A 23,397-nucleotide genomic window follows, 5' to 3' on the forward strand; every position below is an offset into this window, starting at 1 on the left:
TTCACTCTCATGACCAATCATCCAAACTCTCTCAACAAGATGGATCTTTATCAATTGCAAGTTTGGAAGATCCATTGTGGGAGGATATTCCTCTATCGTCGGGATCTCCAAGCTTGTGTAAGCTGCGTTTGAATCTAGGGTAGACATAATTTCTGGGCTTAAGAGCTTTTGCTTGGTTCAACTAGACTTAGTCCACTGTGTTCAAGTGCTTTGGTTAGGGAAAAGTCGAAACTATGTCCAAAACTTTGGTTAGGGAAAAGTCAAAACTTTTCCGATCCGATACCGTTTGTGAAAGTTATGGCCAAAACAGTGAAATGCAGTTTAGACTGGTCAAAATGAGTCCAAATTCAATTTTAAAAGAAGATTTGGGATCTTTGTGACACTGTGAACACTTGTGTATGGTCAAAATTTCAGTTGGACCCTAAAACTGGCCTAGAGACATCCTACGCGTAGGATGTCTTTTTGCTCAGAATTTAACAAAATTTGGTCCAGAGACTCCCCTTAAGTCCAACAACACAATGGTATGCTCATAATTTCATTTGGACTTAAAAATGGCCTTGAGACATCCTACACGTAGGATGTCTTTTTGCTCAGAATGACTTGAAATTTTCACCCCAGCTTCTCCTTGATGTGCTGATCACAGTGGTGTGCTCATAGGTTGGTTTGGAGTCCTAAATCAAGCTGGAGACATCCTACGCGTAGGATGCCTTTTTGCTCTGTTTCAGCTCAAACTTGCACTGTAGCTTCCCCTTGATGTGCTAAACTCACAGCTAGTTTTACTTTTTGATTCTGACACCTATAGGTTGGTCAAATGATCAAGAATCTATTCCAAAAGCCTGATGTCTGTTCTGATGAATTCCTAAGTCAAATCAACTCCAAATTGGACCAAATTTGCCTAGGAGGCTTGCCTAAGGCTATACAACACCCTGCTATGTCCACAGTTTGAATTTGGCCTCTAAATCATGCCTTAGACATCCTACGCGTAGGATGTCTAACTGCTCAGAATTGCCCCAAATTTGAACCACAGACTCTCCTTAAGGTGTTGATCGTTGTGGTATGCTCAGAATTTTGTTTAGAGTTCAAAATCACACAGAAGACATCCTACACATAGGATGTCTTTTTGGCCTGTTTGACCCCAGACTTGTCCCACAGCTTCCCCTTGATGTCAGTAACCCAGTGGTATGCTTAGATTTTGGTTTGGATTTCAAAAGTCCCAATTTTTAGCTATTCTTGCCTTTTTCAGTCAAAAGTGTTAAAGTCAGCTTTGAACCCAATTTTCTCACCCAAATGAGCTAACAACTCTCACATGCATTCAATACAACATTTAGAACATGCCTTTGGAGTCATCCTATGGCTTGGTCTCAAAATTAGGCCTTGGACACAATTTGGGTAGGATGTCTAGCAATTCTCGTCTTTTGGCTTTGATCTATAAAAATTTGGTCAAATTTCCACTTTCTAGGTGAAAATAGGGTAAAACCTACCTTCTGAACACACTGGTAACCTCAGATTTTCAAAATTTCCACTAGATCACCCTGTAGACATCCTACGCGTAGGATGTCTACTGTCGATTTTTTGAGACTGAAGTGTCCCTGATGCTTCCTTATGCTCTCAGCAAGTGCAAGTATGCTTCACAATTGCAAAAACATGCAAAAATCACTCAATTTAAGCCTTTTCTGAAATTTTGCGTTTTCTGACTCCGCCTTTTGGCTTTTGGTCAACAAAAATAGGGAAAAACACCCAAGTCAATATGTTGGGTAAAACCTACCCTCTGAACCCACTGGTGCAGTCAGAATTTTCAAATTTGGTCTCCAGAACCCCCTTGAGACATCCTACGCATAGGATGTCTATGTTTACAGAATTGCAGGTTTTCTTCACAGAACCCTTGCAAATGCTCTTTTATATGCACAGCATCAGTCAGTCATACAAAAATATCCACAAAAGCTTGTTTAATGCATTTTTACCCTCAAAAGCACACTTTTCCGTGATTTCAAATGCAATCAAGCAATTTAGCAAATAATTCAGTGTTGAATAGCTCTACATCAGAATCGGATCACTTACCTAAAGCTACTCCTACAAATCATATGGGGTTTTGCATCTATGAGTAGAAAAACGCTTCACTGCCACACACGGACTAGTAAATGCTTTTATCACCTCACAAATCACTCGACCACCAACAACTACTCTAATCCACAGATCCTAACTAAACCTATCTAGTCGCAGACCCTCGGCAAGACACACGCTTCCTGGCTATCCACTTGATCGCGAAATATCCTCTTCCGGATCCACTTAAGAAAAACGCTTTCTTTAGCCGAAACTAAATCAAGCAACCATCACACGAGTGTTAGTAGGAAACCTACTTAGGTCCTTGTGTCCCCGGCAACGGAGCTAATGTTGGACGGGAGAGACTCACACACCCATGAAGTGCATGCAAACACTACCTAGATCAACATAATGTCAATCGAGGACACAGATGACACGATAGGCACACGGAGGAAATCTCTTTAGCTTGTCAAGCTGAGACCATCCTACACATACAACACTCTGGAAGGCCAACTAAACCACAATCAAGAACCTCACTGCTCTCAACTACACCACCTAGCCACATACACACATACGGAAGGTAACTCACCTAATCATGCCAGATTCATACGAAACTTAAGGAACATCATCCCCTCACTAGGATACACCTGTCCCTAAGCTACTACACTCAAAACCCTCACTCTAAACCCATCTGCGGAAAACGCGTAGGATGACAGAGCAGAGTTTTGAAAGTGCTCGAAACTGAAATTTATGAGTACCTATGCGTAGCTTATGTCTCCACGATTCTATAGACTACTAGCATGCAGAAAACAGACATCGTTTGATACTTTTACGGCCACAAATAGCTCATAGATGCGTCGGCGTGTGCGCTTCGTCTCGCGTGGAATGCTTGGCGTTGTCGCGTAGCTCTCCTCGAGCCTACAACAATGGTGTAGTCAGATCTCCAATGCGCTGAGACAACAGGGCGTAGCAAGAGGATGAAGCTCACACTCACTCTCTTTCTCTCTCACACACAGTAGACGACAGCGCTAAAGTTTGATTATGATAAAAGTCTTCTTTACAAAATGACCTAGGTACCTTATATACTAAGGCTACCTTAGGTTTAACCAAAAATGGGGTTGAAAGGGTCAAATGGCTTTGTATTTACAATTTGGAAGTGCCATTGCACCCCGGCTTCTGAAACTAGAATAACTACTCATTACAAATGACGTTTATAGCCATAATCCACAGCATTTCATAACTCGCAAAAGATAAGACTTTGGTACGAAACTTGAGTTATGTTGTGTTGTTGACCCAGCGGTCAACACCTAAACTCCTAGTTAGCAGATGATCCAAGTGACGGTGTTGTTAACAGCCCGCCTTGGCTAAGGATTAAGTTATACTCAAGCGTTAATCAATTAATTGATGATTACAGTGATTTCCAAATTCAGTTACATCAGTTGTTCTTGTTCTCTCTCTTTCACACCTCCCACAGCCAGAGGCCCGACGCCTGCCCGGCTCACGTAGCGAACACATATCCCCCGACATCTTTGAACCTGGGGGATATGTTTTCGCTACGTGAGCCAGGCAGTCGCCGGGCCTCTGGCTTTGGGAGGTGTGAAAGAGAGAAAACAAGAACAGATGGCTTTGCCAATCACCGCAATCATCAATTAATTGATTATTAACTTGAGTACAACTTAGTCCTTAGCCAAGGCAGTCTGTTAACAACACCGTCACTTGGATCATCTGCTAACGAGGAGTTTAAGCTCCCGCTTTACAGTATTAACCGGGCTGTTAACGACACCGGACTTATCAGAATGTTAATTCAATCTTTAATGGATGACGGTGATGGAATTTTTCCTTTGTCGCTTTATCTGCTTAGATTGCCCGTGGATCTTGCAGTCTTAAATTCGGTTCATTGCCTCGATCATCAAGCTTCAATTCACTCCATTAATTGGCGTTCTCCTGCTCTTGACCTCTTGATTCTTTAGGTTGAGTCACTTGCTTATGCACGAGAGAGGAATAGCCGTATCCTGTTTCAAATCATCCCTTGCCGGCTTGCTCAAGCTTCGAGAGCTTCTTGGTCAAGCTCCTTGCTTATCTCTCCCCTTTTCCGAGGCTTTGATTCCGAGAGAGAGTAATTGCTTAGAATTTTGCTTCCTTCCTGCCCTCATTACCCTAATCCTCTATGCTTTGATTGGAGAGCGAGAGAGAAAGAGAGAAATTAACCCTCATTGGCTTTGATTGCTTTGTTCGAGCTCGAGAGGGAGAGGAAACTCCTTGCTTGTCTCGAGGACGAGAGCGAGAGAGAGCTCCCCTTGCCCTTCACCTCCTCGCCTTGGCTCCCTTCCTCTACACCTTGGCTTCTTCTCTACACCCTTCGATGATAGCCCTCATTGGCTTTCCTTCCTCGAATCTTCTTACGCTTGCCCTTCTTTCGTTGATGCCCTTCTTCTCCTATGCCTCCCCTTGTTTTCTTGCCTTGAATCCCCTCTTCATGCAAAAAAAACCCAAAACTATTAATAGCTCTCCTCAGTAGAGCCGGCGCCATTGACGTGGCATGAAATGGGTCTATGACGAGGTAGGGCCGGCTGCGGACCAACGCCAAAATTGGTGACACATGTGCCAAAATGGTGCGCCCTACTGATCCGCGCAGTTCTTGTTCATGCCACGAGCTCGTCTGAGCATCACGGTGCCCAGCTTCTGGACCTGCTCCTATTGTGCATATCCCACAATGCATTTCAATGCTTTGCATCTGTTGAAAACAACAGCCTAGAGATTTTTGGCACTGATCTTCTTGCGCACATCCCACAATCAGTGCATTCCAAGAGAAGACATTCAAGACAAGAAGCTGCTCAAGCACTTTTTGTGCTTTCTCAAGCACATCACATTTGGCATACATCTCGACCAAGACACTGCCAAGCAAGACAGCCTCTGGATCTGCTCTTGTTGCACACATCCCACCATCAATGCCAGATAGAAAGCTCATCAAGCACTTTTTGTGCTTTCTCAAGCGCACCACATTTGACATACATATTGACCAAGATAGTGCCAATCATGACATCTTTTTTCAACAGCCTCTGACTAACAATGTAATTGTGAATTTTTGTGCCCATATCAGCATCTTGCGTAGAACCACATGCCTTTGAGGTGCATGCATAGGTGATTGTAGCTAGAGAGAGGCCCTCGCTTTGCATACATATCAACCAAGATAGAGCCAAGCATGACATGTCTTTTCAAGAGAATCTGACAAACAATATAATTGTGATTTTTTGTGCCCATATCAGCATCTTGCGTAGAGCCGCATGCCTTCAAGATGCATGTGTAGGTGATTGCATCTGGAGAGAAGACCTCTCTTCGCATACATATCAACCAAGACAGTGCCAAGCATGACATATCTTATCAAGAGCCTCTTACTGACAACATAGTTGTGAATTTGTGTGCCCATATCAGCATCTTGCGTAGAGCCACAATCTTCAAGATGCATGCATAGGCGATTCCATCTGAAGAGAGGCCCTCGCTTCACTTGGTACTCAAGCCTCCAAGACAGTGCCAAGCACGATAGCTTTTTTCAATAGCCTCTAGCGGCTGGGCTGCGGCCTCTCTTCGCATACATATCAACCAAGACATTGACAAGCAAGACACCTCTTATCAAGAGCCTTTTACTAACAACATAGTTGTGAATTTGTGTGCCCATATCAGCATCTTGCGTAGAGCCACAATCTTCAAGATGCATGCATAGATGATTCCATATGAAGAGAGGCCCTCGCTTCACTTGGCACTCAAGCCTCCAAGACAGTGCCAAGCACAACAGTTTTTTTCAACATCCTCTAGCAGCCAAGCTCCGTTCCTACCTTAGCTTTACAAAGCTATAGAGAGCCCTCTTTTCAAGAACCTATGAGTAACAACATAGTTGTTAATTTTTTGTGCCCACATCAGCATCTTGCATAGAGCCACAATCTTCAAGATGCATGCATAAGTGATTCCATCTAAAGAGAGGCCGCCCTCGCTGAGCCCTCGCTACACTGGTTGTTTTCAAAACTTCGCCCTTCAAGACAGTGCGAAGTAGGACAATTTTTTTCAACAGCCTCTTAACGCGGGTTGGGTTGCATTCTTGCCTTGGCTTTAGAAAGCTATAGAGAGCCTTGCATCTCCCTGCAAGCTTGTAAAAATAGCCAAGAGTCCATGCTCCGGCCCTTCTCCATGTGCGTATCGTTGTCCTAGGTGCATCGATAAAACGATGGAGCCCGTGTGAAAGTCTGTCATGTTGGCCCACCCTTGCTGGGAATATCCTCCTATAAGTGCAGTCCAAGAAACTACATTTTGGGAGAAAACCTCTCTCCGCATTCGTTGAAAACACCCCTTAGCTTCCTGGCCCTGCCCCTGTCGGGTATATCCTGTAATCAGTGCATTCCAAGAGACTTCATTCCGGACAGAAAGCTGGTCAAGAACTTGTTGTGCATTCAAAAGTACACCACACTTGGCATACATGTCAAGCAAAGCCTTGCCAAGCACGACATCTTTTTGTAACAGCCCCTGCCTAACAATCTCATCATGACTCTGCTTGCCCATGATAGTGTTTTGCATAATGCCACATGCTTTCAAAACACAAGCATAGGTGACCGCATCCGGAGAGAAGCCCTCACTTTGCATCCGATAAAAACAGCCAAGCACTTCCTGGCCCTGATCTTGTTAGGCATATCTTGCAATCAATGCATTCCAAGAGACTGCATCCCGGACATAAAGCTCATCAAGAACTTGTTGTGCTTTGGAAATTACTCTACACTTGGCATACATGTCAACCAAAGCATTACCAAGCATGATAGATTTTTGGAACAGCCCCCGACTAACAAGCTCATCATGAATTTTTTTTCCTGTGTTGACGTCTTTCAAAGAGCCACATGCCTTCAAAATGCAAGCATAGGTGACTGCATCTGGAGAGAAGCCCTCGCTTCGCATCCGCTAGAAACATCCCAATGCTTCTTGGCCCTGCCCCTGTTGGGCATAACTTGCAATCAATGCATTTTAAGAGACCACATCTCGATCAGGAAGCTCATCAAGAACTTGTTGAGCTTTCAAAAGTACACCACACTTGGCATACATGTCAACCAAAGCATTGCCAATCATGACAGTTGTTTTCAATAGCCCCTGATTGACAATCTCATCATAAATTTTTTTGCCCATATCAATGTCTCACATAATGCCACATGCCTTCAAAATCCAAGCATAAGTGACTGCATCTGGAGAGAAACCCTCACTTTGCATACAATGGAAACAATTCAAAGCTTCCTGGCCCTGGCCTTGTTGGGCATATCCTGCAATTAATGCAATCCAAGAGATGACATCTCGGTTGGGAAGCTCATCCAGAACTTGTTGTGCTTTCCAAAGTACACCACAATTAGCATACATGTATACCAGCACATTGCCGAAGCACGACATTCTTCTCCAACAACCTCTGACTACATCCGGAGAGAGGCCCTCGCTTCGCAAGCGATGAAAACAGCCCAGAGCTTCGTGACGCTGGGGTTTTTCTTTTGAAAGAGGAGCCACGTGGGCTAACGAGAGGCCAGGAATTTGGAATTGCCCACTACACTAACGAAGTAACCAAGAGGTTGGATATAGGTTCCACCACCAATGCCAATAATCCCACGTAGATCGAAACTAAAAAGACGATTGAGGGTCTGAAGCCTTACAAAGAGCTAGAAAAGCCAAGCGTAGTGCTGAATAACATGGAGAATTCATCGAGGGATCTTCATCCTACCATGCCTAAGGAATATAGAGAAGAGGATGGTATGGATGACTTATGGCGACAAATCCGTGAGGCAAATGAAGCCAATGAGCTGAGTCATCGAGCGAATCAATTCGGTAAGGGGAGAGATATCTTTCTTCCTCCCATCGAGGAATTTGAGGCAAGGTTTCAAGTGGATTTAGAAATGCAATCATATTTTGGATATAAGGGATTTGTCTTGTCTGTAGACAGTAAGCCTCGTTCCTTGAGAACCCTACCCTCATATACGGGAGAACATGAAGCTAATAAGGAAATGTTTGGAGAAGTTTGGCATAAAGAATCCAGAAACTCAAATCGAAGACGGGATCAAAGAGCTTGAGAATCCTTTGCTCAACACTAGGCCAGTTCCATTAAACAAGGTTGGAGAGTATTGTGAGGGAGAGGATCACAATACAACTCTTCCAATTGAAATTCAAAGTGTCACGACTATGGCCATATTAGACAGTGGAGCTGGAGTTGCCACAACAAAAGAGATAGGGAAAATCGGCCTTAAGAGCAACCATAATGAAATTGCAGCTTGCAGATGGGTACTTGAAAAAGCCCCTTGGTCTTCCAGAAAAAATAGTTGTAACCTCTTGCGTATCGAGTACGAGCATACATTTGTGGTTGATTTTGGCAAGAAGAACAACTATGATGTCATATTAGAACGACCATTCATGCGGCAGCTGAAGATGGTCCAAGATTGGGGATACAAAAATATATATCTGAGACATTTAGAAACCACAACCTGCATAAATCTAAAAGACCATGGCTATAAGGACGTCATAAGAACACCTGTTGAGGAGTTTGATTCCACTACTATATCCGGGTCCGAACTTCCAGTATGGTTGGGTAAGCCCAAAGAGCTATGGATGTGTGGAGCATCTAATTGCGGAAGCCTCAAACTAGAGGAGCATATACTAGAAAGAGCTATAGAGGACACATATTACATCCCCGAAACTTTTTTCGGAAGAAGCTAAGAAGGATGCACAACCTAGCAACAATAGATGTATGTGCCACAATGGATTGTCCAACGACAAAATTTTTCAATGAAAGCGGATACGATGTGGTTCCTTATTATGGTTTTCGTGTGCTAATAGAGGGAGGAGAGCATTCTCAATTGGTTTGTAAAGACAAGTTCAAGCAGGGTCTTCAGCTGCAAGAAACCAAGTCCACCCAGCAAACTCCAAATATCACCATAAAACACAAACCGGAGGATAACTATATAGAGCCAATTGTCCAAGTAATGACTGGTTATAATAAAGTGCAACCACTAGCCATGGTTGATACAAAAGCACTAGGAAATTTGATTTCCTTCATATTATACAACAAGCTTGCTGATGTGGAATTACAAGCCACATACGAAGATATCGAAGGATTTATTGGTCATCAAGCTAATGTTATAGGGTCAGCAATAATTCCACTACAATTGGGGAATACCATGTGTACACACCAGTTCTACATTGTCTTTGATACACAATATCAATTGCTATTGGGACAACCTTGGCAAAAATCTTATGACACCCAAATTGCCTGCTCACAAAGTGCTCTACAGATTCAAACATTCAAAGGAAAGCACACAATGGCATTTGCTGATAAAAAGAAGACTCATGAAAGTGCAAAACCTATAGAAGAGTCAGCTTCACAAAAACCCAAAGAAGGACCAACTCTAGATTCAAAAATGGCAACCAATATGACAAAGACAGTCCCTACAAAAGCCCAATCAACAAAGATTATCCCCAAGATCAACCAACCCTGGTACACACTGCCAAATTTAGATACATAAACAACATCTTGGCCAACCGCAAATCTGGATCAAGAAAGAAAAACTCTCACAAGAGACATCTTCAACTTTAACATCCAAGTGTCAACAACAAAGATCACAGAAGAGACAATCAAAGCAAAAATTTAAGTCTCCAAAGCATAAACATACATATTCACATCCACAGGGTTATTACAAACGGGTATGGGTTCCAAAGACAGTACTTCAGGCACAGAAGAATCAAGAATATATTTGGATACCTAAACAAGCCACTACAAAACCCCAAGATCAACGGACCAACCAAAAGAAGAAGTCTCCATCAAGGGCACCAACAAGGACTCCAACAGTTATGACAAATAAAATTTGGGTACCCAAGAAGCTATATCAAGCCCAAAAGAACTACTATCAGATTTGGGTCCCAGTGACAAAATCTAAGGAGGTATGCAGAAGATGTTGAATCCTTTTTACAGCTTTTTCCCATGAAATGCAAGGGGACTGAAATGAGTCAAACTACAAAAAAGAGACATCTTTGACTTTTTCTTTTATAGCTTTCAGCTTTAGAAGTGATTGGTCAATGTGAATCCATCCTACCCTATGGGTATTCTTTGATCTAATTAAATAAAAAATAATTGTCTTATGATCAGACATCAAAAGAGAAGAGTCTGCTTTACACTCAATAGATCAGTGATCATGAAGCGAACTTACTGTCATATACACCTTGTCTAGCCTAGTAGCTCTATAGCATGACCGATATTGTCTATTGCTCCAAGTGCATCCACAATTTTTTGAACTAGTCTTGCTTGGTGGGCCTCCCTATATAACATCTATAGAATGTAACAGGACATATGCAAATTGACATTTAGCACTGAAGGTAACAAGAGCATGACTAATTTGACAAGGGTGGCACTGTATGAAAGGGATATACATTTGAAAATTCCTATAATATTTATTGCAAGTAGTCATGCACATGCAATTCATTTATAATACATGCACCCAAGGTGCAATTGATCTCATCTATGGCTTGTTTTCTTTCACGAATAATGGTCAAGAACTGAAGCAATTTAGGGTTCGTTGCATTCTTATAGAGCATGACATCTTGTACAAAGTTACATATAGCCAGTGGACCGAGTTTGTGATATGGCATGTGTTACAAAGCTCCAGTGTGTGACTACAAACTGGGGGTAGTTGGATAAGATCACCAAACAAGAGAACACATTTATTGTTGAAGGGATATGACAATGTACTGCTTGTTATGTTGACATTTTGTCTTATGATAACGTCAAAAGTTGTTTAGGTTAACATGGATAGCTCGTCTATAATTATAACATCTGTCTCTTTTATGTCCAATTATCTCTCATCAGTCTCATGAATAGAGAGGGCATACTATTAATTCATGGTTGGTATCTTGAATTGGTAATGGACTATAGATACAATGTTGCTAAGTCTTGTTGTTGCCCCTCTGATGGCAAAGCGCCCAAAAATAATACAAAAGTGAGGGCAGCAGGAGTGTCTTTTTCATTTGTCTGTTGACCTCGATTATTGCTATACATGTAAGTTATGCCACCGTGCACGAAGGACATATCTATATTGTGAGCAAAGATGTCACATTGCATGCTCCAATCTTTATACAATGCAGTAATTTTCAAACCATGACCTAGCATATGGACGGTAAGCTAGTTTCAAGCTGGTTGTAATTTGCTCTCTAGCTTATTGACGCTTGGAGTGTAAGCTTTTAGCAGACACCTAGTATGGAGAAACAAGGACATATATAGTATGTCATCAATTAGTTAGACACCTAGTATGGTATCAATTGCTTAGAGATAAAGAAAGGTGCACAAGGTGAATTCACTATTGTGATACATCACATGCATTCACTACTTGTGCATTCACTACTGTAATACATCACATGCATTGGCTAGCAACCGTATACAAAGAGTTGCGTGTGTAACTAACATGTGTAGATGTTGATCGACATTGAGTATATAGTTTTGAGAAGGAGATCCAAATAAACCGAAGTAAAGGAAGTAATGCAAAAAAATTCTAAAACAAGCAAATAGATAAAGCATGAATGATAAATGAGGTGCTTTGCTGACCTGCAATGTTATACCGCTGCTTTTCAATTGTCCAATCTACAGGTCCATATGTGAGTCAAGCTACAAAAAATCAATGTGAATAGTTAAACGTATCATCTTGCACTGAAACGTCACGAGCTAAAAGTGCAAAGTATACAGTGCTCGTCATATAGAGGTGCCAACAAAAGTATGGTGGAGAGTTGGCACTGTGGTCTCTCCAAAAAATTATAAGAAACGAAAGCCGTGCCCTGCCCCGTAGCATTTATGTGTTGCACCAAGCAAATGCATGCGCATGGGAAATTGGATGCAGATAACGGACCTTGCAGTGTTGTTGAGCTGGAGTTGTGCTTTGGCAATTGGAACGTGTAGTGTTGTGAATATATGTCCTCCCTGCCATACACAATACACGTAGATGCAACTTTATGTGCTATGTCCTCTGATTAGTATTACATTGTGTGTGTGTGTGTGTGTCTGTGTCGCTCTGTGCATTGTAAGCTAATTCGGTCAGGAATGATATCTTCTTGCCTCTTGCTGACTAACCTACGTTATGTGTCATGCTTTCTAACTGCACACGATAATGGTCATCTTGAGGTCGTTTTTCCCATGGCGGAAGGCACCATATCCAGTTCGCTCATCAATAATCCAAACGTGCATTTGGTGAACTACTATTATGTGACGCTCATGGGTATTTGTACATGTGGTGTTCTGCTCGATATCATTCACCTTCAAAGCAGAGCCAAAAAGTGGCGAGAACGCTATCAAATTTGGCAGGTATGAAGTTCATACTACCTTGCATTCAACTTCTTACTAGGCATTGTGGCAAGATATGACCAGCTAGAACTTGTAAATGCCCCACATTATACTTCTCAACACATCAACCTATGGTTCAAAGCAACCCGACGGTGAATTTGTCAGTGTGTTTGACGTATGTTATTACCAAGGGTTTCAATCAGGGTCTCAATCAAGTAGCAATTCTCTTCAACACCGCCTAAAGGGGAGGGTGTTTTTGTGGCCATACAAACGGTATACTCAAGCTCGTCACCAACAATTGTAAAAGATCTATTGATGCCTTTGACAATGATCTCACTTTCAAGAGCAATATATTTGTTTTTTGCATTGAACGTTTGATTTTGGACTTTCGCGAGTCTCGTGCTTTGAGTAGTAATGAGAAAAAAACCACTCTAAAGATCCGTCCATTGCATGATTGACTACTTGACTTCCGCTACAATGTTGATGCATCTCCTTGGAGCTACACATTAACCAATTCCCACAGACAACAAATTTTGCGTTGAATTGCCGGCCATGAGAAATGTTTCTGCTTGTCTGCAGAATGTTTTGAAATGCTTGCCTCATCAAATTTTCAGATAGGCTATATATTATCAATAGAGCTAGACGAGGCTCTGCTAAAAGCGCAAGCAGCTAGCATTGAAGTCGCTGGCTTAATTACTTCAAGATAACCATCATAAGCTTCAGTCTGATCGATCTTGGTATCTGTCCTCATGTCCACATTGACGTTTACTCTTTCCATTTCTTCGAACTATGTTATCTGCATCGCCAATTACAACCGGATAGCACCAACAGAAAAATGTGCCGAATGGGCCTGCGAAGGCAATGAGTTTTGGTTTTTTGACTCCAGCTGATTAGGCCAACTAATCATCAGTTGAAATCTGATATCTTCTCTTTCAATAGATGCACTAGAACAGACCCCTGCCATGGGTTGATTGCACAAAATATATGATCTTTGAGAGTGCTCATCATGTCGGCAAGCATCCGATGTACCCTCCAGCTTGATGATCTGCGAAATATAACTGGGGTTTGAATTAAGGTCTCCGGTACTCCTTTTCGGTTCTCCCCGGTGTCGTGCAGCTCCGCTGCCATGATGAGAAAAAGAGCAGAGAAATGCCAGCTAAGCTTCTTTGAAGCCTACACATTAAGTGAGCAGTGATCAGGGCTTGTTAACAGGCCAAGCTTAATGATTAATGTATGCCAGATGCGGCTTACAAGGGCCAACAGATGCCTCAATGATGCCAAAAATGAGTGTGCTTGCAGTGACCACAGATGAGAGATTATGATCTAGAACTGTAGTGCTTGAAGTGCTCTACCGGCCTCTCTTTACAACTCGTCGATTGGAGCTACGGTGAAGAAGTTATGGCATATTGAAATTTAAGTCGAATGCAGATCCGTACCGTATTGGGCAACTGCAACTGAGGTGACAGAGATGAAATGAATGCGTCGGGCTGAACTGCTCACTTTGTGGAGTGCGTCGGTCTTTTCAGATCAGTGATCGAAGTCCCGGTCGCCAAGATATTAGCCGTTAAAGATTCACTGGGGACCGGCTCCGTACCAGTCCGGTCGGCTCGACCAAAGTGCCATCTGGGAGTTTTTGTCTCTCGACCGGGTTTTGGAATGCAATGATTGCGGGGAAATGTCAACACGGTTGTAGCTTGCTGGAGAAAAATGAGAGCTAGGCAGTGCTTGGCCGACATGTGTACCAAACATGATGCCTTTTATTTGTTGCTTAACATTGCCCGGATGATATGCATGCCAGTTGTGGTGCCGTTACGAAAGCGCAAAAAGTTATTGTTGAGGTCTTAGTCGAGAATGTCGTCTTTTGGAATGCGATGATTGCCGGCGGTGCCTAGGTTGATATGCATGCCAAATGTTCTGCCTTTATGAAGTTTAAGGGCCGAGCGGCCTCTCATATGCACCATAGGCCAAGGGGCATGGCCGCGGCCCCAAACCAAACTAAATGGGCGCCCAAAGGCCACCCAAAGGGAAAAATGAAAGTGGGAAAGGGAAAATAAGGGGAAAAAAGACATGGCGAAGCCAGAGGCAGCGAACGCCGACGGGGGATGAGCTTGGGATGCTCGCGCTGGGCACCGTGATGCTCAGACGAGCTCGTGGAATGAACAAGAACTGCGCGGATCAGTAGGGCGCACCATTTCGGCACCTGTGTCGCCAATTTTGGCGTTGGTCCGCAGCCGGCCCTACCTCGTCATAGACCCGGTTCATGCCACGTCAGTGGCGCCGGCTCTAGTGAGGAGAGCTATTAATAGTTTTGGGTTTTTTTTGCATGAAGAGGGGATTCGAGGCAAGAAAACAAGGGTTGGCATAGGAGAAGAAGGGCACCAACGAAAGAAGGGCAAGCGTAAGAAGATTCGAGGAAGGCAAGCCAACGAGGGCTATCATCGAAGGGTGTAGAGAAGGAGCCAAGGCGTAGAGGAAGGGAGCCAAGGCGAGGAGGTGAAGGGCAAGGGGAGCTCTCTCTTGCTCTCGTCCTCGAGACAAGCAAGGAGTTTCCTCTCCCTCTCGAGCTCGAACAAAGCAATCAAAGCCAAGGAGGGTTAATTTCTCTCTTTGTCTCTCGCTCTCCAATCAAAGCATAGAGGATTAGGGTAATGAGGGCAGGAAGGAAGCAAAATTCTAAGCAATTACTCTCTCTCTCTCTCGGAATCAAAGCCTCGGAAAAGGGGAGAGATAAGCAAGGAGCTTGACCAAGAAGCTCTCGAAGCTTGAGCAAGCCGGCAAGGGATGATTTGAAATAGGATACGGTTATTCCTCTCTCGTGCATAAGCAAGTGACTCAACCTAAAGAATCAAGAGGTCAAGAGCAGGAGAACGCCAATTAATGGAGTGAATTGAAGCTTGATGATCGAGACAATGAACCGAATTGAAGACTGCAGGATCCACGCGCAATCTAAGCAGATAAAGCGACAAAGGAAAAATTGCATCACCGTCATCCGTTAAAGATTGAACTAACATTCTGATAAGTCCGGTGTCGTTAACGGCCCGGTTAATACTGTAAAGTGGGAGCTTAAACTCCTCGTTAGCAGATGATCCAAGTGACGGCGCTGTAACAGCCCGCCTTGGCTAAGGACTAAGTTGTACTCAAGTTAATAATCAATTAATTGATGATTGCGGTGATTGGCAAAGCCATATGTTGTTCTTGTTCTCTCTCTTTCACACCTCCCACAGCCAGAGGCCCGGTGCCTACTCGGCTCACGTAGCAAACACATATCCCCCGACATCTTTGGTGAACCCGACGCAAAACCGAGCCGGGGTGGGAAAATTGTTGAAGCATATGTCTACACCACAAGAAGCAGCCATGCAGCAGATGATGCAGCAGTTTGCAAAAGCAACAGGCTGCCCAACAGCAACATAATTTGCAAGAGCGGATTCGTAAAGCTCGTCAAAATGTTACGGAAATGCAACGGTTTGAAGGCCGAGATATTTCAAAATTTTGCAATTTGTATGAGCAGTCTATGGAAGATAATGGTATTGAAGACCAGGATTCAGTGGAAGGATTTCATCTGATTGCAGTGCCAGAACTTAGGGCCCGGATTAAAGAAATTCAAGCAGCTCAAGGGCCGAACTGGCAGGATTTTAAGAAGGCGCTGCAAGAGGAATATTTTCTGGAAGATTCTCAACGGGTGACCAGACAGAGTTTTAGGAAGTGGGTACAGAAGAAGGGTAAAAATTTATCTGTACAAGAACTGTTGCGAGAGTTTGAAAAGAAGTTTGATCAGTTATCGTCAGTAGAACAACGTTCCTTGAAGGATCAAAAGGTGGAATTGTTTATTCAAGTTGCTGATCCGCGACTACAAAAGAATTTGGTGCAATTATTGGAGGATCCAGCGGGAGAATTGGGATTGACATCAGATTGGAAAATAGTATCTGAAGCGGTGAACATGATCGTAAAACGAAAGAAGTGGGCTGATAAGCAAATTGTGATCGAGGTACTGAATGATGATGAAGAAGAGCTTAAAGAGAAGCCGCCCTCTACATTACCCAAAGTGGAGGGGCCTGTTCTTGACGATCTCGTTAAAGGTATTCAAGAACTAAATTTGAATTTTAAAACTGTTAAACTTGAAGGGTTAGCTGCAAAGGCGTCTACTTTTGAACCTAAGCAGCAGCAGCCACCACGTAAAAATTGGGATCGATGCATGTGGTGTGATAGTGAAGACCACAGGTTTGTGAGAGAGTGTCATGAGTTTGATGAAGCTTATAAGAAGGATGCGGTTTTCTGGAAAGACAAGAAGATTCATCTCAGGTCGACAGGGGAACCACTCCGCTTGAACTTTGGCAGAGGCAAAATGAAGAAGATAGTGGAGGAAATACAGCATAATGTTGCCCTTGTGGAAGCAGCTGCATATGGGCTGCAAGTTTGTGGTAAGGAAGATGATGATGGTACAGGTGCAAAGGGCCAATTTTGGCCATATGCTCTAAAGACAGCAGAAGCAGGAAAGGTAACATACGGGAAGCTACGACAGGTGGGGAATTCAATTCGAGAAACCAGTGGGTGGACCGATCCAGTGGATTCTCTTTCGATATATGCTTATATTGCTAAAGCTCAAGCCAATGAAGCTATGGTGGAAGAGAAGCGGAAAAGAGATGAAGAGGTGGCTGGGGCGTCAAAAAGGTCGACGAGATCCAGCAATAAGAAAGAAGAAGTGCCAGCTCCTAAACCTGCTCCGGAGGTGGTTATGGAAGAGGCTCCGAAGGATAAGAAGCAAGGTAAGCCTAAAGGGCCCTCGTATAAACTCAAGTCTGATATTGAACTGGCTACAGATTTGAAGAAAGTTTTTGGAGAATGTATCCTAAATAGTAAAGTGGAGCTCACCTTGGGGGATATTCTTGGAATTGCTAAGCGCGAGTTCCATGAAGAGATCATCGACATTATAAAAAGAAAGCGGCAAGTACCGAGTGATCAAGAGTCAGATCCAGTTAAAAGAGCCAAGTGGTTCGTCACATTGAAGCAATTTTGGAAGACTATAAAGAGTACTTAGCAGATCTTGAGGAGGAGGAGCCAAAGCATGTGGTGGTTCTCGGCCCGATTATACCTGAGGTAAGAAACATGCATTTTAATGACGGTGAAGATGAAGAAGTTATACCCAAGAGTCACTTTTCAAGGACTCATTGGGCAAGAGCAATGACAAAAACAGTGGTAAAGCTTGGCGACATTGAGGAGCCGGTCTTAGCCCTCATAGACCATGGTTCAGAAATCAATCTCATGGCAAAGAATTTGCACCAAAAGGGGAAGTGGCCTATTGATGTGGATCACGGGTGGCGAATTCAGCTGCCAACATGCTTCTTGGAGATCTTTATCGTGCATGTGCAAATGTTAAGGTAACTATTGGGGCTGTCTGTGATGAGCAAAACATTTTTATACAGGAGCATTCCTCCTACCCGTTGATATCCGCCTATTGTTAAAGCTTTAGCAAAGGCATGCCAGGGACATATTGGTGATTGGCCTAAACTCCTACCATTTGCTTTATGGGCTGATCGAATTACACATAGTTCTGTTACAGGTTTTATGCCATTTAAGCTAATGTACGGGCAAAAACCCATTATGCCTACAAAGAAAGCGGTTATCTCTTGGACCATAATGCCATGGGAAGAAGGTATGTCTACAGAAGATTTGCTTGCATTGCGCATACGCCAACTTGAGAGACGTCAAGAAGATATTGAGCAGGCTAAAGTAATGCTTAAGGAAGCAAGGTTGAAGAACAAGGCAGCGTTTGATGATAAGCACAGACTACGACGTCATGCTATTAAAGATGGGGATTGGGTCCTTGTATATGACAGTAGCTTGGAAAACCAGTACACTGCTATGCGGAAAATGGTTAAACAATGGTTTGGACCATATGTAGTACTTCGTGTTTATGATAATGCAACCTACAAGTTATGCGAGCTTGATGGCACTGAGCTCAAGGTGCCTATTGCAAGGAAAAGAGTTAAGTTGTTTAAGCAACGAGATGGTGAGATTAATATTGGAGACTTCAACAGAGATCAACCTCCTAAAGACAATGTTATGTACGTATCAGACGACGAGTCTGATGATGCTCTAGATTTATGCTAAGTCAAAAGAGTTTTTGTTATGCGGTGAAGCTTACATGGCTGGCTTCCAGCTGACTTCTTTGGATAATTGATGAAGTATCTTCACTTTTTTTTTGAGATTGGTTCTGCTAACAGAACTTGGGTTAAAGGACTTGACGGCCATTCCGTGTGCAGACAGAGTAAGGCATACTTGAGCTTGACAGGGTTCCTTAAAGAGAGCTTAATGGTCAAGCCGTGTGCATCATTAACTAGAGCACTTGAGTCTGGCGGGGTTCATTAAGCAAGTTATCCATGATTGAATGCTTTGAAAATACGACAGATGTGGTTCATAGATTTTTTATGGACAGCTACCTAATAATTAAGGTAGGACATTGATGATAGGGTATAAGCCTTATTTCATTTTTCGTAAGTTTACTAGTTACGTGATTCTGATGATGGTAAGGAGCTTAAGGTACCTAGAGCAGATGCTGATTGAAGTGCTATTGGCACAGACCGGAGGCTGTGAAGGTTCAGAGGGGGTGGATGTTGTGCAGCTCCGCTGCCATGATGAGAAAAGAGCAGATAAATGCAAGCTAAGCTTCTTTGAAGCCTACATATTAATTGAGCAGTGATCAGGGCTTGATAACAGGCCAAGCTTAATGATTAATGTATGCCAGATGCGGCTTAGAAGAGCCAACAGATGCCTCAATGATGCCAAAAATGAGTATGCTTGTAGTGACCACAGATGAGAGATTATGAATTGTACTGCTTGAAGTGCTCTACCGGCCTGTCTTTACGGCTCGTCGATTGGAGTCATGGTGAAGAAGTTATGGCAGTTTGAAGTTTGAGTCGATTGCAGATCCGTACCGGATGGGGCAATTGCAGATGAGGTGACAGAGATGAAATGAATGCACGGGCCTGAATTGCTTTCTTTGTGGAGCGTGTCGGTCTTTTCAGATTAGTGATCGGAGTCCCGATCGCCAAGATATTAGCCATTAAATATTCACCAGGGACCGGCTCCGTACCAGTCCGGTCCGCTCGATCGGAGTGCCATATGATAATTTTTGGGGTTCAACCAAGCTGCTCTAGAATAGAGTGCAATTAAAAGATCCATAAGTGCTTGAGGAGCATTGTGTTCGGAATGTCGTCTCTTGAAATGCAATGATTGCGGGATAAGCCCAACAGAAGCAGGGCCAGGAAGCTGGCTATTTTCAAAGACAAGGTCTTTCTCAAAATGCAATTACCTATATTAGCATCTTGAAGCATGTGGCATTGTGCAAGATGATGATACGAGAAGTTAAACCCTTGATGAGATTGTTCGATAGGCGCTGCTAGGGGAAGATGAGGTGTTTGGCAGTGCTTAAGTCGATAAGTACGCCCAAATGTGATGCCCTTAGTAAGTGGCCGCCTGCCCAAATGAAATTTATGGCCGGTATATATGCCGACTGTGATGCTTGGCGATGTTACGGTCAAAATGTATGCCAAATGTGATGCCCTTAAGAAGGGGACATGCTTAAAGGCCGCCCAAGGGGTAGTGGTCGCCCAAGGGCTAGAGGCCGCCCGCCCAATGAGGCAAATTGGCCGCCCAATTAAGGGGCATGGCCAATGGCCACCTTAATTAAAAAGGGTGTGAAGCCAAGAAAGGGGGGATGGCAGGCAGGGGCGGAACAGAGCTGCGCACATAGCGAGAAGAGCTCGTGCAAGGCAGAGAAAGCGTCGGCTGAGGATGACAAAAACAAAAAGTGCCCATCATGCCATGGCGCAGCATTTCGGCGTCAGTCCCGCCGATGTTCGTGAAGGCCGAACCCGGCACTACCACGTCACCATAGGTAGTTCCCGCGCCACGTCATTAGCGCCGGTGCCACTTCCTAGGGAAGGCACACTATTAATAGTGAGGGATGTTTTTGCATGAAGGGTTATCAACGAGGAGGTGAGAGGAAAACGAGTGAAGCTGGAAGGCAAGAAGAAGAGGGGGAAGGAAGCAAGGGAGCGGAAAAGCTCTCTATCCTCTCTCTCGACCTCGGCTAAAGAAGGCATAACAAGGGGAGGAGAACCAAGCCAAAGAGGACAAGGCAAATCTATTTCTCTCTCCCTCTCAAGCATGAACAAGAAGGGAGCCAAGGCGAGGTCTCTCTCTCTCTCTCTCTCTCTCTCTCTCTCTCTCTCTCTCTCTCTCTCTCTCTTTTTCTCTCTCTCTCTCTCTCTCTCTCTCTCTCTCTCTCTCTCTCTCTCTCTCTCTCTCTCTCTCTCTCTCTCTCTCTCTCTCTCTCTCTCTCTCTCTCTCTCTCTCTCTCTCTCTCTCTCTCTCTCTCTCTCTCTCTCTCTCTCTCTCTCGTATTGAAGGGCGAAGAAAAGGAGGCGAAGACCTCGAGGGCACAAAGCCAAGGAGGAGGTAAGCTCGAGCTTGGCGAGGACCGAGCAAGGCTATCTTTCTCTCTCTCGCTCTCCAATCAAAGCATAGAGGATTAGGGTAATGAGGACAGGAAGGAAGAAAAATTCTAAGCAATTACTCTCTCTCTGGGAATCAAAGCCTCGGAAAAGGGGAGAGATAAGCAAGGAGCTTGACCAAGAAGCTCTCGAAGCTTGAGCAAGCCAGCAAGGGATGATTTGAAGCAGGATACGGCTATTCCTCTCTCGGCCATAATCAAGAGGAGGCATAAGGGAACTAGACTCGGCTTCAAGCTCACAATTGAATTGGAAAAGCTAGGAACTCTCTCACTCAAGAGTAAGAAGATCTCGGCAAGGTAAAGAGTGATGCTTGGCAAGAGCAGATAAGCAGATTTCGGCAAGCTAAGGTATTCAAGAAAAAGTGAGTCAGAGGACCAAAGGCGATCAGAGCAAATGGATTAGAGGAGACATAAAAATTCGTAAACGGCAGATAAGTAAGTGCATGCGCACAAAGCAAGATAATTGGTAATAAATGAAGCTTGATGATCAAGGTAGTGAGCAGAATTGAAGACTGCAGAATCTACGGGTATTTGAAGCAGATAAAGCGACGGGCGGACATTTCCGCAATCGTCATCATATAGAGATTGAATTAACATTCTTTTAAGTCCGGTGTTGTTAACGGCCAGGTTAATTCTGTAAAGCGGGAGCCTAAACTCCTAGTTAGCAGATGATCCAAGTGACGGTGCTGTTAACAGCCCGCCTTGGCTAAGGATTAAGTTGTACACAAGCGTTAATCAATTAATTGCTTGTTACGGTGATTTCCAGATTCAGTTACATCAGTTGTTCTTGTTCTCTCTCTTTGACACCTCCCACAGCCAAAGGCCTGGCGCCTGCCCGACTCGCGTAGCGAACACATATCCCCCGACATCTTTGGTGAACCCGACGCGAAACGAGCTGGGGTGGGAGGTAAGATGGAGATGCCAAAACAGTTAAAGCAGTTTATTGAAGATTTCAATGCCAATGGATTTGATAAAAATCTACCAGTTGCAGATTTGCCAAAAATGATGGAATTAGTTCAGGGATGTCTGCAGGAAGCAAAAGCCATGCAGATAAAGAAGCAGATTGATGATGTTGTAGAGCTAGCACTTGATGCTGTTCGGGAGCAATATTATAATTTTCAGGGATATGATCCAAAAGGTTTTATTGCATGTTATGAAGCTGAGATGAAGAGCCGAAATGTTCCAGAAGATCGGATGATTGCAACTTTTGAAGAGGCTGTAAACTAGGATTTTAAAAAGCAGGTTCAAGAACTGGCAGAAGAATATCCCACACGGTGGGAGTATTTTGCAGAGGAATTTGTTTACGAGAGCTCAAGGATTCTAGATCGGGAAATAAAGGAGATTACTGAACGAAATAAGGTTGTCTTCAGTAAAGGTGAAGGGGATCAGATGCAGATCCTCAACTATGATGAATTCTAGGAGCATATTTCTGCAAGAAGTGAAGCCAAAGAAAATTCTAAAGCTAGAAGCTGTTATCGATGCATGTCTTCTGTAAGACAAATCATTGTCGCATGCAGATGATGATTTCATAGTATATACTGTTTATGCTCGATTGGGATTGTCTTCTTTATTCCAAAGCAGATATGACTCTATGGATGCTAAGCATGCAGTCATATCCTCTCAAAGTGACATAAATGAGGAAGCAGGTTTCTCAGAGCCAGTACATGGTTTGCATACAAGCATAGTTGCTAGCAGTGATCAAGCAACGTGTTTGTCAGAGTCAATATGTGATGTAGATACCCATTTGGAGTGCTTTTGGGTGTAGACCATGAAGAGAATGCTTATGCAACATTACATGCAAAGGCAATTGTTTTGGATGATGCGATACAAGAGGGTTTCATGTCTATGGCTGCATTTTAGGACACTGGTGATGATGTAGATGTATTTGATGCTCAACCATATGTATTTGATGTGAACCAAGACAAAGATTATGATTATGGAGATGCATATTCAAAGGGGGTGATGGATGATAATCAGTCTATGACTTCTACAGGTTACAGGGTTTGCTATGATGATGCTATGGAAAAAGAAATTGATGCTATCTTTGTAATACATGCTGAGACTTGTGCTATTGAAGTGGAAAGATATTTGATTGGGAGTGTGAAGTTGCCTAAACAATTTGTGCCTATGTATGCAACAAGCCATGAGGTTTCCTGTGATAATACTCACAAACTAGGTGGTTATTCCAAGGAGGAAGATATGGAGCTTATGGATCTGCTTGATGATGCGCTAGAGGAATTTTGAGTTCCTTGTGACTAGAGTAGTGAAGAACATCCTGCAACATATGATGAAGAGCTTATGTCTCTTTTGGATGAGGGTCTAGAGGAGTTTGTGACTACTAGAGAAGGCAGCCATGTAGCATTTGTGGTATCAAATGAAGTGATGGCATTCAATGACTCACAAGTGCACACTAATATTTTGGAAACCATAGTGATTGAATTGATTTTGCCTCTGGGTTCTGCTATGCTGGGAATTTGGGACTTTCTCTTGCTATGCTATGAGAAAGTTTGTGGAG

At 43.5% G+C, this 23,397-nt stretch overlaps 1 pseudogene; it reads left to right on the forward strand.

The window, feature by feature from the left end:
• Positions 1 to 22,473: 22,473 nt before the first annotated feature.
• On the forward strand, positions 22,474 to 23,029 carry LOC147439601 (uncharacterized; annotated as a pseudogene).
• Positions 23,030 to 23,397: the final 368 nt, after the last annotated feature.

The sequence above is a fragment of the Adiantum capillus-veneris genome, chromosome 16, assembly GCF_014529385.1.
Source record: "Adiantum capillus-veneris isolate H3 chromosome 16, ASM1452938v2, whole genome shotgun sequence".
Taxonomy (NCBI): domain Eukaryota; kingdom Viridiplantae; phylum Streptophyta; class Polypodiopsida; order Polypodiales; family Pteridaceae; genus Adiantum; species Adiantum capillus-veneris.